This window comes from Pelodiscus sinensis, chromosome 2, assembly GCF_052426305.1.
Source record: "Pelodiscus sinensis isolate ZL-2025 chromosome 2, ASM5242630v1, whole genome shotgun sequence".
Taxonomy (NCBI): Eukaryota; Metazoa; Chordata; order Testudines; family Trionychidae; genus Pelodiscus; species Pelodiscus sinensis.
The window spans coordinates 107247365-107266947 of NC_143053.1; the positions used below are offsets into that span (position 1 = coordinate 107247365).

At 40.2% G+C, this 19583-nt stretch overlaps 1 long non-coding RNA gene across 1 annotated transcript in view; it reads right to left on the reverse strand.

Moving 5' to 3' along the window:
* LOC142826760 (uncharacterized) overlaps window positions 1-16055 on the reverse strand; it is a 106446-nt gene extending 90391 nt beyond the window's left edge. The window contains exon 1 of the long non-coding RNA XR_012900992.2: window positions 15860-16055. This is a non-coding gene — a long non-coding RNA (uncharacterized LOC142826760). The remainder of the gene's footprint in view (window positions 1-15859) is intronic.
* Between the last annotated feature and the right edge of the window lie 3528 nt (window positions 16056-19583).

A 19583-nucleotide genomic window follows, 5' to 3' on the forward strand; every position in this document is an offset into this window, starting at 1 on the left:
TTAGCTAACAAACTAGGCGATCACTTCCCACAAAAGTTCCCCCACTCTCAAAGAACATGGCTAGCACTTATTGTCTGATTCTAGCTTCTTTAAAGGGACAAGTATCAGAGGGGAAGCCATGTTGGTCTGAATCTGCAAGAACAACGAGAAGTCCCTTGGCACCTTATAAACTAACAGATTTATTGGAGCATAAACTTTCGTGGGCAAAGACCCACTTCGTGACATGCATCTGACAATGTGGGTCTATGCCCACAAAAGCTTATGCTCCAATAAATCTGTTCGTCTATAAGGTGCCACAGGACTTCTCGTTTTTTAAAGGGACAGTCTCCCTATCCTTTGCTGTTCCATGTTCATCAGTGACTCAGTAGAGTTACATCTACAACAAAGTTTCATGTAAGTTTTTTCCAAAAGAAGGCTCCAAGGAGGTGTTTCTTTGCCCCACAAAAAAAAAGATATATTTTCCCCATATAACACTAGTAATCTCTCTTTTTTTATTTTGTTTGTTAATAAAACACCATTCTTACTAAACCAAAAAGAGTATTTATTTCTTGCTTGAGGTGGATGCACAGATAAGTATATGATCAAAAAGTGTGACAGGTGAAAAATTCCATGTAGTTGCCCTCCCTCTAGTGACTAAAATAAAGATTACAATTCAGTACTATATCTTTATGGAAGCCACCGCAGATACAGGGGAAAATCCTTTGCAATAAATGTGCTGCATCTCAAGTCACACTAGAGCAGAGGAGCTGAACTTGCAGACTAACCCTCAAAATTGAGCACAGAAAACAATAGAGCCTCTGCACACTAAAACTAGGATTTAACAGTGCCATTATCTGATTAGCACTTTCGCACCAAAATTCCCTTCCAGGGTTGCAGAGCCAACATTTGAAATTTTGATCCAAGAAATAAGGACACATCTTATTATACAGACAAGGACAAAACAGAGTGATAAATGTGAATTGCCATCAGCCCTTTGATTCCTTTTTGGCTGTGTTTAATGATCATGGAACTTATAAAAGAGCATGTGTCTTTGCAACACAGCTTGGCAAGACTTTTCAAATATTTACAAAATCTGTTTTGTATGCCATGCTAATAATAGTCCAATAGGTCCCGAGGCAGAACAGCAGAGACTGAGGCGCTCTTGTTCTGGCTGTTATTTAGCAGCCCTCCTTCTTAATGCTGAAAGACTTCTCAGTTCTTGTCAAAAGGGTAAGAGGCAGGGAAACAGATTGCTGAGGTTTTCGGATGCTGTTATTTTAAGAACTATTTAGTTCAGTGATGGAATTGAGCATTTTGAGAAACCAAAAGTATGTCATGACCCGTATTCTATTCCTTCCTCACTCACTTTTGTTTAAATGATTCATTAAAAACAAGAACACGTATTTAAAAATAGTTGTCCAGCTGGAAACCTTCCTTTGATAGCCTGTTGTAGGACAAAAATTGCTATTTTGACTGCATCATTTTTTAGGTCCTGAAAGGCTTGAACCAAAACTCCAGATTCAAGCACACTCAAACTCTGCGGAAACTTGGATTTCATCTTCACATCTAATTACTATACTGAGCTACACTCAGAAGTCATTCTCAAACTACACTCAACTCTCGTTCATTGTAGCTGATTGTTACCTTTTATCACTTAAATATTTTGCCCAAATTCTGATCACCAAGGGATTTGCGTCAGTGTAAATGAGATCTGAATCTGACCCTGTATACTTTTTACTTAAGCTAGTGCCTAAGTCCTATTTGCTTCAGAAGGACAAACACGTGCTAAAGTGCTGCTCTAAATACAGATGCTTTCCTGAATTGTAGCCGGAATGCACATTTATTAAAGTATATACTAGGACAAGCAAGTCTCAAAAATGTGGCAGTCATAGGCATTTTTGTCACAAGCTATAAAAATCTAGACTGCAGCATGTTAGTGAACAGGTAAAAATGTTCATGGGTAGAAGAAAATGTTTCCACTGATATGGCTATGTGCTCTTTGGGTGGGAAAAAGTCATTGCAGATGTGTTGGTGCCAGAAAAATTAACAACACTGTTCAAGGGTGGTGAGCTAGGTCCTGTGGGGTGTCAGTGACTCTAGAATCTTGGGACTGAAGCCAGTTTCCAAGAAAACCATAGCAGTCATTCCAAGGGCACAGATACACTTTTGCATAAAGGCAGTCCACACAGCACAACAGGAACACTGATTAGTTGGAAAGAGATTCCATGGGCACTCTACCCTTCGTTTATATGCCTTGGTTGTTCTGCATTGTCTTTGGTTCCCCAGCTTTGAACTGGCATTGCAACAGAAAGCCATAGAAAAGAAACCAAGATAAATTACTTAAGAACTCAAAATTATCATTGATTTTCACCATGCCCTAGGCCTCAGATACTCCCCAAAAATCATTCCATATTTAATGGATATTTTAAAATCTCCAACAAGCAACAAAATGTATGCATAAGGGCTACATCTACACTGCCAGTTTTTTCAGCAGAAAATATGCTAATGAGGGACTTATTACCATAAGTTGCAATCTCATTAGCATATTTTCTACCATTTCTTTTTGTACAAGGGGTTTTTGTGCAAAAAGAAGCAGTGTGGACAGAGGGGTGGGGGATGCCCAAAACCCCCGTTTTGTGCAAGCTCCTTATGCCTGTCCCAGGACTTCCTGTAGTTTTTCATCCTGTAGACTTTCTACCCTCTTTATTTGAATGCAAGTGAGGCTGCTATTGCTTTTTTTAAAAATCACACCTTGCTTAATTTCATTGGAGACAGGTAGACAGCTGAGATGTTCCCTCCTGCATGAGAGACACCTGTTTCTCCCTTTGTTTGGTCACAGACTGTAAAGCATAGTTCCAATGAGTACCTAGAATTCCTTATGTGGTATTCATATTCACAATGATATAATCACCAATGCCTCATGGGCTTTCATAAAAAGTCTTCACTCTATAGACTTTTAGTATACAATAATTAATTGTATACAATTAGTTGATTCAATTGCTTATCACTTGAAATCCTCCCCTCCCCAATATTTATAGACCAGTGTACCTTTGCAATGCTTTCTTTAAAAGTAAAACCTAAAGCAAGCTTCTCTCTTATGCTGGGTGTAAAGGCCATGCTGTTTCCTCCCCACTTGTTAGTTTGATGTCTTTGTTTTTGTAATCGTCACTGCCTGACAACAGGGCAGGTCAGAGAAGCAAATATGCATTATTTTGTCTAGGGAAAACCTATTTACCAACTCCTGCTGACATGCCTGGCTTAAATCCAATTTTAGCCATCATTCCAGAAGATATCCATAACTCAATGCACATGGCATACGAACAGTATACAAGATTAATGATCAGTGAGTTATTAGTTTTCCAGTGGCATATTATATGAGACCTTTGAGATGTAGATTGTAACCCAAGTGAGTTGAATTAACCTGCATTCGACTGTCCAGCTGAAACTCATGACATGATACCAAAGAGCCCATTGCCCTCTGGCTCTGAGATGCTCTTACTGTCAGAGACATGAGCCATTGATACAAAGGAGGCAAATGAAAGTTTGCCAAAATAAAGGAATTTAGTTTCATTTAAAAAAAAGTTTCAGAGTTGCCTTCATTTTGACAACCATGAGACTTACTTTGAAGGAGGAACACATGTACGATGAGCATAGGCACATGTGGGTGCATCAAGGACAAGTGTAAGGCCATGGGAAGGACATTAGTGTACAGCCAGATATTTGGAAATCAGTTTAATATATCTGTATGGTTGTGTACCCATGTTACTGAAGACTGTATCATACTGCATATGCACAAGATCTGCCTCTTTCCCCCCCCCCCTCTCCCTCCACTGTTTCCCAGTCCTAGTCTGCTCCCAACCTCCTTGCCCCAGCAAGGTCTGTATCCCCCAGTTCCAGTCTTCCTCCCAATCTACCCCACCGATCCCAAGTTTGGTTCTTGTCTCCTCTGCATTCAAATCAAAGAAGGGACTCCTACACCTACACCGTGGTTTTACTTTCGAAATGGCACTTTTTTGAAAGAGTGCTATCATGCGATTATGCAAACGAAGCACGGGATATTTAAATCCCTACTCCATTTGCACTTTCGAAGTGCCTCATTTATATCCCTCTGCTGACAGAGCGATGTTGTCCAGACGTAGCCCCAGTGTGGATGGAATCTTCAGAGAATTTAGCTTCATAGTTCTAGAGACTCTCCAATGAGCATATGAAAAGTGATTTTTTCAGATGTTTATAACTTGGCTAAGTTTGGGTAGATTTTCCCAGGGACCCCAAGAGGCACATTCCTGACCCAAAATCCACCTCCCAGCCAAATGTCAAGTCCCCATTCCAAAGTATGGGAGTGCTATAGTGTCTCAAAAAAAAGTCATCAGAACTTTTTAACCTAGGCTATGTCTAGACTGCAAGCCTCTTTCGAAAAAGAGCATCTAGACTGCAAGCGGAACTTTCAAAAAAGCAAGCGAGTGAGTCTGGATGCTCTCTTTCTAAAAAGCCCTGTTGGCATTCAAGAACGCCTTTTTTCGAAAGAGCACTTTCGAAAAAAGGCGTTCTTCCTTGTGAAATGAGGTTTACCGCCGTCGAAAGAAACGCGAAATTTCGAAAGAACGCGGCTGTAGTCTAGACGCAGGTGAAGTTTTTTCGAAAAAAGGCTACTTTTTCCGAAAAAAAACCCTGAGTCTGGACACAGCCCTAGATGCAACAGGAAATCTCTCTCTACCCTTGATCTTGGAAACCACTGTATCATTTCAGCTGAAATTTTTTAACATAAAAAAACCAAACCTTTAACATAAAGCAGATACCCTGCATGTAAAATTATAGAATAGAATAGAACTGGAAGAGACCTCAGGAGGTCATCAAGTCCAGCCCCCTGCCCAAGGCAGGACCAATCCCAACTAAAATTAACCCCAAACATTTTAAATATGACAAAGTACAAGCAACTGACGATAGAGTTTATAATGAGAAGTATCAGGGAACCTTAACGATAGATGATGCTATCAGCCCCACCTATAGTCTGAGGGTTCCTCTATGGCTATCGGGGAGTGGTTTATCTTTCAGAATTTGGTGTTGCTGTGCCTCAGTTCCTCTCTGGCTGGTTGGATTTTGGTCAATTTCATGTTTCGACCCCAAAAATAGAACACCCCTTTAAAACAAGAATTAAACAAAACATTCATTCAGATAAAATAAGTCCATCTACTACCAGTTCAACCTATGGCTCTAAGCACTTACCTGATTTTTGTGTAGGAATTTTCCTCATGATCTCAATAGATGCCCTGCTCCATCATTTCCCAGTCTGCTTCCTGTCTGAGGTTTGCCTTCTCCTTCAGCCTTTACAGATAGATCCCCATCCCCATCCCACCTGCAGCTCCTTTGCTGGTCCTGCTCAGCCAAGGAATCACCACTAGTCTCACTCCAGAGCCCTGCTCCTAGAAGACTCCCCCCGTTGACTCTGGTCCTCTTGGCTGTTGGGTTTCCCCTCAACTTCCTAGGCCAAGCTCTATCAGGTTTCTTTCCTCCTCATTGGACTACAAAAGAAAGATTAGAATGTGTGGGTTGGTGTCTACCTGCAGCTAAGTCAAGAGATAACCTTAAAGAGACTCATTGAATGGGCCTCTGAGAAAACCCAGATACAAGTCGGAGATGGATCGATAAAGGCCTAGCTCTGTGTGGCAATGAACGTGTTTAAGAATGTGAGTATACAAACATGCAGTAGGAGTAGGTGTGCAGCAACTGCAAACCATTCATATGTGCCCATGTATGTCTATATACAGTATTTGCTTTGTTTTTCTTTCCACTTCTTAACAAAATTATCTGATCCCAGCAATATCCAGTAAACTATGCAACATCACTGGTACCAGATACAGTTATCTTCTACACATGAGATTTGTCCTTCAGAAAACATCAAGCCCTGTCATAAATCTCTTTGATTTACAATACCTGCTGCTAGCTGGAGCACACAGATGGGGTGTCAGTACTACAGACTGACAATGAGCAGCCAGTAACACTGAGGGGGGATGTGTCACCTCTGTAGAGGTTAAAAATAGCACAAAATATCATAGAACAGAATAAACTACTGAAAGGGCCATTTAAAGCCTTCTAATATTCAGACCTAATTTGATATTTTACAATCAGGCCAGTTAGACATCCGCAAAATTACATAAAACTGGGTTGCCGTCACTGAATGTGTTGGTTCTGTATTTTTTTCTCCTGGTACAATCAGCCACTTGTTATTTGATTGTCAATTTAGTACTCGGTTTTGTCAAAAAATAAAAATGTTTTAATGGAAGAATTCATTAAAAAACCACTGAAAAAATCATTGTTCACTGGTCATCTTAGAATAACTTGCAAAGCACAAACTATCTTACCCCATCCAATGTTGAAACCTCAGTTGCATACTCAGATTAATACAAGCCTTTGTGCAATGTGGAATGAGAAGTGTTTCTGAATGCAGTGTTGTGAAAACATGAACAAAGTATTATTCAATATAACTAACAAATTAATTGTGGAAATAAGTCAACTTTAGCCTTGAAATAAGGACCTGGGGTCCTAGATTAGGAATTGAATAAAAGTAACTAATTTAAATTTTGACCTACCTCGAGTTTAATTCAGTGTTTTTTCAGCCTGGGGGATGTAACTATGTCTTTGTGGGTCACAACTGAGAACACCACATTCAGGTCAGACTGCTGAAAAACAGGGAAAGTACACTCCATGGTGGTTATTCTCCCCTAAGAAATACCAAACCAGCCTCAAAGTAAACTTGTGGCTAACAAAAATTCATAAAAGCAGTTTTCTGAGGCATTCTAGTCTTTGTAATCTCCCCAAAAATACTGGATTTAAAGATAAGTGGTTCTTTGGAATCCATCTCGCCAAATAGCAGGTTCTTCTGATCCCACAGAACCAACCACTCACACAGATCAGTATGCAACTCAGATGTTACTCAAAAATGATGCTGTTGACAATCCTTTAGCATCAAGGAAGAGGGAAGGAAGGAATTGGTTAAAGGAATCAAATACAATAATTGCAAAGTTCTTGGTTCAGGCATGTAGTAAGTAGGGAATAAGCTATTGGCTTAAAGTCAAGTCTCTGGTTGCGTCCAATACACTGCAAAGACCTCATTTCCTTTGCTAGAATGCTCCCATTAGTATAAGTCCATAGTCCACAGGTTTGAGCAGGAAAGAGGCAAAATGGCCATGTTCCCAGGACCTTTTACAGCTTTTGCCATATGGGGAGACTCCTGTTCTTGCTGTGGAAAACTACCGTAACAACTTGTGTTTGGAGTCACATAGATAAGTCATCTCTCCATTCATGATTTCATCTAGTCATAGTAGTGGCCATTACCTATACGTCAGATGGAATGTCCATGGGAAAGTCTATTAAGTGCAGATGGGTCTCCCCCATGGTCCACTGTGTCCCTTGATGAGCCTTTGAACAGCCCCTCTAAGAGATACTGGCTAAACACCTTGGCTGTGTCCAGACTCAAGGGTTTTTTTGAAAAAAGTAGCCTTTTTTCGAAAAAACGTCACCTGCGTCTAGACTACAGCCGCGTTCTTTCGAAATTAAATCGAAAGAACGCGGCTTTTCTTTCGACCGTGGTAAACCTCATTTCACGAAGAAGAACGCCTTTTTTCGAAAGTGCTCTTTCGAAAAAAGGCGTTCTTGAATGCCTACAGGGCTTTTTAGAAAGAGAGCATCCAGACTCACTCGCTGCTTTCTTTCGAAAAAGCGGCTTGCTTTTTCGAAAGTACTGCTTGCAGTCTAGACGCTCTTTTTCAAAAGAGGCTTTTTCGAAAGATTCTTTCAAAAAAGCCTCTTTCGAAAGAGGCTTGCAGTCTAGACATAGCCCTTGTGGGTATTATCCCAGGAGCAAAGACGTGAGATACTGGTACAGAGCAACTACTCATACTTCCCAATACAGAAATGACACATTCATACAAATAGCATAATCATAATGTTTTCATAAACATCTGACAAGCCACATTTTGTACAGAATTTGTTGTATATATATCACAGTGGTTGCAACAATGATCTATATGGTCATATTTTAATAAAACATTGCATGGGGTGACTTGGGAGTGTGTTGTATACCGCTCAATCTTGACTGGATCACAGCTAGAGTATGTGGGGAAATTAATAATGTATTAATGAAAAATTCCCAGAAAAATTTTTAAATGTAGTGAAAAAAAACTTGAAAGGATGCTTAACTGAACTGTTTTTCCCCATCTCTCTACCTCTCCCACCTCTGCTTCCTCGGTTCCAATGTCTCTGGGATTTTAAACAGCGATGCATATATTTTTATATTTGCTTTTTAGATAAGGCAATTGATAATATGGTGCACTCACCAACCCAATACAGCAAAAACAACTCCCACCAAGATTCTCCAACCCACACACACATAAACCTTCCCTTACTTCATCCTAAAGCCCAGGTCTCCTGATGCTGGAAAGGACTGTGGGATACAAAGAGGTTGCAGGATGATTTGGCAGAGGGGGAGAAGTATTTTATGCATTGCAGATCACAAATGCTGAGATCTGCAGTCAAAACAGGCTGAGCCATTGTTCATCAAAACATTCTTCAATTTCAATCCATTCAAATATTGTTTGGATTTTAATACCTTTTGCTTAACATCTAGTAATCACTATCGTTTTCACTGTTTCCAATCATATGTTATTTGTGTGGCTCAAAATGTGATTGCATATTTATCTTGCTCCAAAAAATTCAATACTGTCACTAAGAAGAAAGATCATTTCAGTCCAGTTCCCATTGCACAATTAACTGCACAATACAACTAGAACTAAAGTTGGAACCAGTTAGCACCCCAGGATGGCAGTCTTCAAAGGAAAACCTAGGACTGCACGGGCTAGAATAGACCAGATTTTTTTCCCCCCCATGGCTAAAAGTCATTCCTTCAGCACATACCAGCAAGCAGTGTGTGGAAGGTTGTACCACTGTCTAGACTATGCCTGTGGGATAATATAACATTTAAATATTCAGGACCATATACAGGCAGTCCCCGGGTTACGTACAAGATAGGGACTGTAGGTTTGTTCTTAAGTTGAATTTGTATGTAAGTCGGAACTGGTACATATTGTAGGGGAAACTCTAGCCAAACATTTCTCCAGACCTCAGTTTTATTCTCCCACACCTCACTTCCCTCAGTCCTTTATTCTCAAGCTGAAGTGTCTGCTGAGAAAAGCCGCTCCACATCTCCCTGATCTGCTGGGGGGGAGGGGCTAGCTTCGCGTCTCCCTGGTCTGCTGGGGGGAAGCAGCTAGTGCGGGATTGCCTCACCCCGTTTGTAAGTAGGGATCCATGTAACCCGGGGACTGCCTGTATTCAGAATTTTTCATCAGGACTTAATTCATGCAAACATGGCTTTTTGGTTTTAAAAGTAGCTAAATTTTCCAGGGTCTTTTAAAATTGCCTCTAGAGCACATCCACTTTCCCGTATTACATCCTACAATAAGAAGATGTGCTTAACTTTGGCATCAGAGTGCTTTTTGTTTGATTGGCTACTTTTTTGCTGTTAATGATTTGTATTATATTAGTACCTAAAGGCCTCAATCCAAGACAGGATCTGTCTTTTGCCCCTATCCATCTCCTGACCTAGGCATTGTATACAGAATAGGAGAATCCTTTTACCAAAAAATTTGCAATAAAAAGGCATCCACTGTTGGCACCAATGTGACAGGGTTCTTTTCTCCAATATGTTCCATTAGACTTTTGAAGCTGACCTTTGCAGGGACTGAATGAGAAACTCCAGGGGGCAAATTCTTAGGCTGTGTCTAGATTGCACCCCTTTTCCGTAAAAGGGATGCAAATTAGACAGCGCAATTGCAAATGAAGCGGGGATTTAAATCTTTCCTGCTTCATTTGCATAAACATGGCTGCTGCTTTTTTCCAGCTCGGGGCTTTGCCGGCAAAAAGCTCAAGTCTAGACGGGGATCTTTCGGAAAATAAAGCCTTTTCCAAAAGATCCCTTATTCCTGATTTTTTATATATATTTGTTTGTATGTTTGTTTGTTCTTGTAAGCCTCCTTGAATATTTTAAATAGAAAGGCGGGGTAAAAATATTTAAATAAATAAATAATTTTTTCTTCCTCCTCGAAACAACATTTATGTACTTGAAAACTTATATTCCCTTTCTCTTTTCCAGACTAAATAAACCCTATTTTTAGCTATCCCTAACCCAAGAATATCTTTATGAATAAGATACCAATTGTTGTCACATACACCTGTATTTCTGGTCTACATAACTTCCAGGGTAGTTTGTTGAGCTGTGAAGAGGCTGTAGAAAATCCATCATTTTAGTGATGAAGAAAGCCAAGTTTTACCAGTCAAAAAGCTGGAATAAGGAGTGTTTGGCCTGTGGCACACCCATTGCTGGCTGAGGGGTCGTCTGTGCTTGAAACATTGCAGCTGTGCCGCTGTAGAACTTCAGTGTAGACACAACCTACCCTGACAGGAGGGGTTTTCCTATCGGCATAGGTCATCTGCCTCCCCGGGAGTCAGTAGCTAGCTCAATGAAAGGATTCTACCATTGACCCAGCACCATCTACCCCAAGGGTTAGATTGGATTAAATATACCACTAAGGATTATAGATTTTCCACACCCTCTAAGCGACATAACTAAGGGTACGTCTAGACTACATGCATCTGGCGACAGAGGCATGTAGATTAGGCTACCGGACATAGTAAAATGAAGCAGCGATTTAAATAATCGCCGCTTCATTTAAATTTACATGGCTGCCGCGCTGAGCCAACAAACAGCTGATCAGCTGTTTGTCGCTCAGCGCGATAGTCTGGACGCGCGGGTGTCGACATCAAAGGTATTTGTCGACCACCCAGGTATGCCTCCTGGGATGAGGCAAACCTGGGTGGTCGACAAATACCTTTGATGTCGGCAGGGGAGCATCCAGACTATCGCACTGAGCCAACAAACAGTTGATCAGCTGTTTGTCGGCTCAGCGCGGCAGCCATGTAAATTTAAATGAAGCGGCGATTATTTAAATCACCGCTTCATTTTACTATGTCCGGTAGCCTAATCTACATGCCTCTGTCGCCAGAGGCATGTAGTCTAGACGTACCCTCGGTCAACCATCAGGAAGACATTGTGAATCTCCAACTGTGACAGCAAACTGGCAACTGTTCCAGGTTAGTAGGTCTCTCTCTCTTTCTCTCATCCAGCAAGGTTCTGAACAGAATTCAGGCCCCACAGAGGAGAGTATCAGAGGAAAGGAAAATTCAGAGTGCAAGTATATCTGTAGAACTGTGGCACAGCTGAGGCATTTCTGCTATGCAATAGTATGAAGTAACAGGTTGGTCAATGACAGAATTCTTCTGTCAACTGAGCTACATCTAAACCAGAAGTTAAGTTGGCCTAACTAGAGTTCTGAGGGTGCAACATTTTTCACAATCTTGAGCAACATAGCTAAGCTGACCTGCAATTTAGGTGTTAACCAAGACCTAGAGAGAGAGGGAAATGAAAGAAAAATGGACATAGGAGTTCAAGATATCACTAGGAGCTTGAAGAGGTAGGAATCTCAGAGAGACAGACAGAATGTGTCCATTGGATTGCAATCCATTACCAATCCTATATTTAAATCCCCACTTCATTTGCAATGTCGACCTGCCTAATCTGTATCCCTCTGCCGACAGAGGGATGCATAAAATAGAATAAAGACTAATAATTTGTCAAAAATAAACACTCTGTAGTTAAATAATTTCTCTCTCTAATCATCCCTGTCCTTTTTCTGCTTCCCCTTCCCCCCAACTCGTACACTCTGATTTAAAACAAAAATTCTAAGAATTAAAGCAAACTTTAGGTCTAGCAGTACTTGCCACAGAGGCATCTGCCTTGTGCTTACATCTCATACCTCAGAGATGGATGGAAGCTTTTTAAACAAGACCTACAGCTCCACTGAGCATGGGACTTCCAATCTTTGTGAACTCTATTAATGGTCTTCCTACCCTGAAAGGCCTTCATTGTGTATTACCAGGAGTCTGTGGCCAGTGAAAAGCCCCGGAAGCCTATGAACCCAAGAGAAGGCGGCAGGGGGAAAGACCATCCTAAATAACTTCTGCAGAGTGACTCATCCTTTCACTGACAACATTAACATCTCAGCTCCTGCCAGCTGGACAGCTGCTCTGTCCATGTGAACAGTGAGGGAATGTTTTGTTCCAAAGAGAAAGAAAAACCCTCTGTGTGCATGTGTGTGTGTATGTGTGTAATTGCCGTATGATTTCAGCTATTTTGACCTAATAAGAGTTACTACATTAGTCACCAGGCCTGGTAGGAACAGATGGAGTTGTAAGGATTCTAACAGAAAAATAAATGAGACATGCCATCCATCCTGATACATGCCCAGGACAGAAGAACTTTCCTTCGTCATAAAAGTATGAGATGGAGATATTTTGCTTCTCCCGCCCTCCCCGCCGCAAAAAAATAAGCCCCTACTTAATGATATGCTCGTACTGCATACAGGATCCAGGGAGATATTACAGACTGGTATGGCATTTGACTTCTTCAGAAAGATATGTTCCCCCTCTATGTTCTGAGCAAAACAAAGCTGGAGACCAATGTTTTTGCCTCATATACTGTAAACTGAACATTAATGACCATAAGGTTAGTAAACGTAAAAAACAACAAATGGTCTGGTAGCACTTTATAGACTAACAAAATATGTAGATGGTATCATGAGCTTTCGTGGGCACAGCCCACTTCTTCAGATGACTGGATTGAAGAAGTGGACTGTGTCCACAAAAGTTCATAGTACCATCTACATGTTTTGTTAGGGTATGTCTAGACTGCATCCATCTGTTGGCAGAGGGATGCAGATTAGGAAGGTCAACATTGCAAGGAGGTTTACAGGATCTGTCAAAAAAGTCTTTCTTTCTCAACAGAGCCCCCTCTAGACTGCCTCTTTTTGCCGACAAAGTGCTGAATGGCGGCAAAAACAGCGGCCATTTTTATGCAAATTAAGCGTGGGATATTTAAATCCCCACTTCATTTGCAATGTCGACCTGCCTAATCTGTATCCCTCTGCCGACAGAGGGATGCAGTCTAGATATACCCTCCATCTATAAAGTGCTACCACACCATTTGTCTTTTTTTAAGTTTATCCTGTACAGACTAACTTGGCTACCCCCTGAAGCTCATAAATTTAGTATCTAAAATACTTTTCCTTACAAACATTTTTAAATAAAAGTTATTTTAAAATCTCAAATCACAAGGAAACCATGGCTTTTGTTCCCATGTCATGAAGACAACTACTTATGAATAAACTTTACTTAGGACATGAGCCTTCTGTCGTGGGGGGCTGCCCAGTAGCTGAAGGAGGCATAAAAACAGCTCAGAACTACTTTTGCCTTCCCTTTCTCTCCAAGCCCTCAGCTAAGCCAAGTAGGAATTAAATGCAGCTGGGGTCTGGATCCATTGCTTGTCCACATGGGAATGAGGAAACTCAAAGGGTGATGGTTATTTTAGAATAGCCAGTTTCTTTGTTGATACAATGGCTCTCCTAACCCTTACCTCTAGGAATATGAGTGAGCAGAGCACACTGTCATTGTGCAAGGAGAGATGGTGATTTCCTGCTAATCTGTTTTCTAACCATCCTCCCTATTTCTTTCCTCTCTCACTTCATGCCATGCACCTTCCATCCAGCAACCCACCTCATTTATGCATCTCTGTTCTCTAGCCAATAGTGAGCAATGAAGCCTCCAGCCCCTCCTCCCCTACTGCCAAGAAATGGAACCTATTCTCTATGTAATAGCTTAATCCTGTTGCCATTCAACCCAAAGAGTCACTGACTTCAATGGTGAAAAATAACTCCATGTCCCTGCTCTCAAACTATACCCCACTTCTCTTTGTTCTTATCTTTTGTCTCCTTCATGGACACAGAGACTGTTTCATGGCCACTGAAAAGGGCACTGTACCACAACCCAGCCTGAGCAGTGACCTGTAGGCCAGTGTTTCCCAAAAGTGTGAGAGATGCACCCCATAGAGGAAAGAGAAGGACTTGTCACCATGGATAGTGGATATAAGAGGCAAGCAGGGGTGGTGCCTCACTGGGTCTAAATGCTCTACCCTCCTCTCTTCCTATCCTTATTCTGACCACTCCTGAAGTCGCCTGTAGCAAGCTGTTTGCAGACTGGTGACTCTTTTCCTGAGGTGGATCTGCTAACTTAAAAGTGAAAAGCCTTCTAGCTTGCCAGACCTATTAGCATAACACTCAACCTGTGAAAGAGTCATTAAGTGGTAATGAAGCCATTTAACAGGCATGTGCCAGCCCTATTTACTAACAAAAACAGTTGTGCATTACTGTGTCTACAGGACCATAGTTTAAAATTTGCTTTAAATATTTCATTAGTTTGTGGCTGAAGATTGTAAAAATCACATCTCAAAAAAAATCCTTGCATACATATTTAGATGCACAATCTGAGTATTCGGCTTTAGTCTTAAATGCTTGGATCGTCAAACATACCATTTTAAATTCTTCAAAAGACCACCTTTAGCTAAAATACACATTTTAATTACTAAAGTACAAAAGCTTGCTTCCAAAGTCTTCCTGTCCTTTCTATCCATCCCTACTTTCCCTTTCACCCTTTGTTGAAAAGAGCCCTTAAAGGGACCACATTCCGTTTCTTCCAGATAGTTGGACAAATGAGTTTCCTTTATACTTCTGACTATTTGATTAACTAGTTTTAAAAGAACCTCCACAAAAATCAGTACTTTACTGAGATATAAAATCCTTTAATATGCCTAAAATATTTGGAAACATATTAAAATAAGCATGTAGTGAAATTTCATAAACATGTCTTATAAAAAACAAAATAAATTAGCATTTTTTCTAAAAGTCATGAACTTGGTTAAATACACACTAAACTGCTCTGATTAATTTAAAATAATGTTTTGTTTCAGGGAGTTTAAATATGTAGTAATCTTTTCAGATTACTTTATGAAGGCTTAAGAGTATATCACCTTAGAATTACTGATGAAGAAAACGTAAAACCAAGAAGGGCTGCATCATGTGTTCCATAATATTTAATGTGGTATTCAGCAGGATAGCTGACTTGCCCTGACTACATAGTTTTTGCAAATAAATCTGACAAGCTTCAGGGTACATCAAAAAACCTGGGAATGACATTTTTTATTCCCAAATATAATGCTTTTAATTAAGTATCTTCTCCATGTCCAGTCTTTACAATCTGGCATGTAGTGAAAAACATGCTCCATTTTCTTTAGAAAGAAATATTAGAAGAGGTTCCCCCCCTCCCCCACCAATGTCATTTGCTGCATTTGGGTTCAGGGATTTGGCTGGAAGAGGTGAGCCAAAAGACAAGGGAGACAGTGGAGAGCGCGGGGCCAGTGGAGAGGGGGTGGGGCCAGGGAAGAGCAAGGGTGGAGTATGAGTGAGACCACAGGCTGGTGTTAGGCCCTAGAAAATTAGGCTTAGTGCAGTTATGCTAAAGCAGATGTAACAAAGGTTTCTGGATAGTCCCTGGACAGAACTGGAGATAGGTTCAAGCACCCTACATGCTTGCTCAAGTTGCAAAATGAGATAAGTAAGAAGCTGCATTTTTGTACCTGCTGTGATGAGGAACAGTTTGTTTTGAGAACTGATAAGGAGACTCCCTGTTTCTGCTCTCCCCCTGTTTGTTCCAAACTCCCTGTTTATGTTCTCCTTTGGCCATAACAAATTGTCTCCTTGTTGCCCAGTACCTGTCTTTTGGGCTGATAAGAAATTGCTGATGCATTATGAATTGCTTAAGGCCATGATGTATAGTTGGCCAGGTGTGCATGGATATTAAAAGTTTCTAACTGATAAAGGGGGGTGGGTTGCTTGGGCAAATAGTCTGTGACGCGACGGAACTGTCTATATAAGCCTACCTGTTAATGAAATCGTGGCTGGTTCACTTTGGAGACAGGCTGCTCTCTATTGTAGTGTGCACTATTCAATAAAGAGCTTGTGATTGGATCTTGCTGGTGTTGCCTGTCTCTTTGCAGTCAGACAACGAACAGAGGCAGTCCGGGTTCGAGTCCCGGACACTGGGGAGCTTGCTTCCTCAAGAAACAGCTTCACTCACCACCTATGCTGGGCAGGAAGGCATGAAGACGATGGATTGATTAAAATGGCTGTTTAACAACAAAGAGCAGGATGTATGATTGGTTTCATTTTTCTAAAAGAGAATTCAGCCTTCTAAAATTTGGGAACTGAAAGCACCTCTGTAGGCATTGAAGTTGTACAATGAACTCCATATTGTAAGTGGACTCAAAGGGAAAGGCTGCAGCTTCCTGCAGCATTAAATCACAAGTGAGAACTTAACAGTAAACATTCCCAAGAGCTGAACAGTTGCAAAGGACCTATATGAACATTTACATTTTAATGTCAATATATAAAGACAAATTCAGGAGCAGAAAACTTTAAAAAAGTTGATTGAAAGATTTGTATGTAGACAGAGTATTGTTTTCTTCTCCTGGCTCCCTGGGTAGCAAAACAGAAAAATTATATGTAATTAAACTGGAAACAGCATCAATTAGCAGTGATTCTCTGAGCTGAGGAGAGAGTAGACCAATAAGGAAAGACTGATCTTTTCCTGTGGCTGCCTCTTCATATCAAAATTATGAAGAAGAAATCCCAAATCCACTTAACCATATAGTGTGCAAACAAAATTAAAGACATTCATGCAAGTGAAGGATATTTTCCAGTCAATGCAATCTTTGATTAGCACACGTATGCTTTAAATATCTAACACTTGATTCCCAGTAAGGTATGATCAGTTGGTTACCTGTTTCCTTTGTCCTTTTTAGACTGAACTCAATACTCTTTATGTATCATCCCTTGATGTGTTAAGGTCTATATTGCATGGGAACAAAGACTTATAGCTTACTTATTTGTAAAGTGCCCTATAAACTCCAGAACAAGACAAAGTTTTAAAAAACAGTTAAGGTTAGTAAGTAACTATCAGACCTACAGAATCCAAGCTCTTAAAAGAAAGGAAATAAATAGATAAGCAGATTATTCTTATCAAGTACAAAGAAATGTGTCTCATAATAACAAACTCTTATTTGTTGTGGATTTTATTGAATTATGGTAGCTAAATATTTTATTTTCAGTGATTGTGTTCAGAGTGAAATTTTATCAGTTAATATATTTATTAATTCACCATAAAAGTAACTTGGTCCAAGTACCAAATTATTGGTACCAAAGTATTGCTGTTTCTTGGCAATAATGTACAGAATATATAGTTTACCAAAAAAAGCTACATATCTTTTGATTTTATTAGCATATCCTATTTAGCTGTCTGGCATGGCAAGCTACCACACAGCTAGTCCTGCTCACTTCTCAACTGTCTCATTACGGTATTGCTGAGCTTCAGGGCAGGGGAAAACAATTCACAAAGTTTTATGAAAATGTTAACATATCCTATGAATGTGAGGCTGATCAGTATGAGTAATCCATGTGTAGAAATACAATTTTTAAATCTCTCTTTAAGAGGGCCCACTCACTACCTGCTTAAAGCACACACTGAAAAAGTTGTGGGGGATAGATCTGAAATCATGACTCTAAGATCTGTGTTTAACCATTAGACAGAACATGTGCTGTCTACCATCCTAATGCTTCATTTATTTAATGTATATTTTACCTTCGTTCGTGTAAATAAGTACCATGCAGAAAAATACACTCTGCTGAGTACAGTATTTATTCCTTTCATCAACTGCTAAAAGTGATTATGTGGACATTTCCTGTAAATCTGAGTCAAATTGGAAAGTTACCTGTAAATCTGAGTCAAATTGGAAAGTTACCTGTAAATCTGAGTCAAATTAGACAGTCACTAGGTAACTAAGTATATTCTTCACACAGCACTCAAGCATATATGCTCTTGTGCCCAAGAATTAATATAGGCTTTGCCATATACCATAAATACAGAATCACTATATAACATGTGCTCTGTGAAATAAAAGAACAAGAATGATTTTTGTTTTATTTTTAAGTGGCCTGAAGAGAGTTGATTTCTTACTAACGAATGGGCAAAAGAATTTTTTTCTTCTGAACTGACATCTGGAACCTGAGCCTTTATTGCCTTGCACCTTTTGTACACTGGTGCAAAGTGAATGCAGTAGAGTCAGGATTCTCAGCAGTGGAATTTGCCCTTAGCACACTTACAGAGAGTGGAGAGGAAAGGTAGCTGTAAGATCTCCCAGTCCAGGGCAAACCCTAAGTTGAACGTTGTCATAATTTAGAGAAGTCTAAATGCTCCTGTAAAGTGTAGTAGCTAGAGCGATCCCACAAGAACTGTTGCTCTGGTCCAGGATTGCTTTGCACTCTGCCCATGCTGACCCCATCATGCCTCTTTTCAATCCCACCTCCTTTACACAGAAGCTATGCCAGCTTTACCCCACACCAGGATTCCCCCTGCCTGGAAGGCTTAAAATGATTTGCTGAATAAATTTTAGTATCAAATAATAGGCAAATGTCATGGTCTCCTCATGGCAATTCACAAACAGGCCAAATTCAAATAAACTGTTCGGTGCAAATTATCCCATCAAATCTAACAAATATATTATCCTCGCTGGTACATTTTGTACAGTCAAAGGATTATACACAGGCATTGACCTTCATCAGACAAGGACAGGCACAATTTTTTCTGCTACCATGTAGGACTGTACCATTTATTTGATGGGCAATACTCACACATGCAGATTCCAGTGATATTGCTGAACAAAGACAGAGGTAGTAACATACCAGTCAGATAATTATGCCCCTCAATGTTATGCCTTTCTTGTCAAGACTTCTGCATGATATTTATTCATACTTTATCTCCTTCTAAAATAGGGACAACAATAAAAATCACAAAGGGGTCTGAAATGCGACACCACACATCACAATGTAATGATACTTCTAGGGCTGCCAGAGGCATAGCCTCCTGCATTTGTGCACATACACATGCACACACTTAGAACAGAGAGCACCTTGCTGAGCACCCCAGGGCTTCACTCAAAGAAACTATGATTTGGCAAAAACTACAGTGTTTTTTGTGAAGAATGAGAAGGGCCTGTGTGTGGTTTTTTAAAAGGATATACAGTATATATTCTCACTAAATATCTGTGAAGAATGTAAAAGAGGGCCAGATACAGAAAGTTTTATTTTTTAAAAAATATCCACAAGAGAGGCACAGCTAGGTATACTGAAAAATATTCCATTTAAAAAAATAACCCATTCTTGGCTTAGCAGAGGAAAGGAGGAGTGAGAAGCAGTCAAGCCAGTGCACAAGCTCTGTACAAGGCCCTCTTGAGCAGAGACTGCCAACAGTCTCCATTCCATGAAGTGGTTTTGTGAGGTCAGTTAGGCCATGTCTACATGAAGCAACTATTTCGAAATAACTAAAGTCAACAACTTCCAATTTTACAAAATTGAAATATCATGTCTCCACTATGTCTCCACCTTAACTTAGAACCCCAGAAAGCACTGGAGAGTAATTAGTTCAAATTACTCTGGGAGTAGTTATTTCAAAGTAGCGGCACCGAAGCATCCACACTACCGCTATTTCAAAATAACTACTTTAAAATTAGTGTTATTCCCCAAGAAAAGCAGAAGTACAGATTTCAGAAC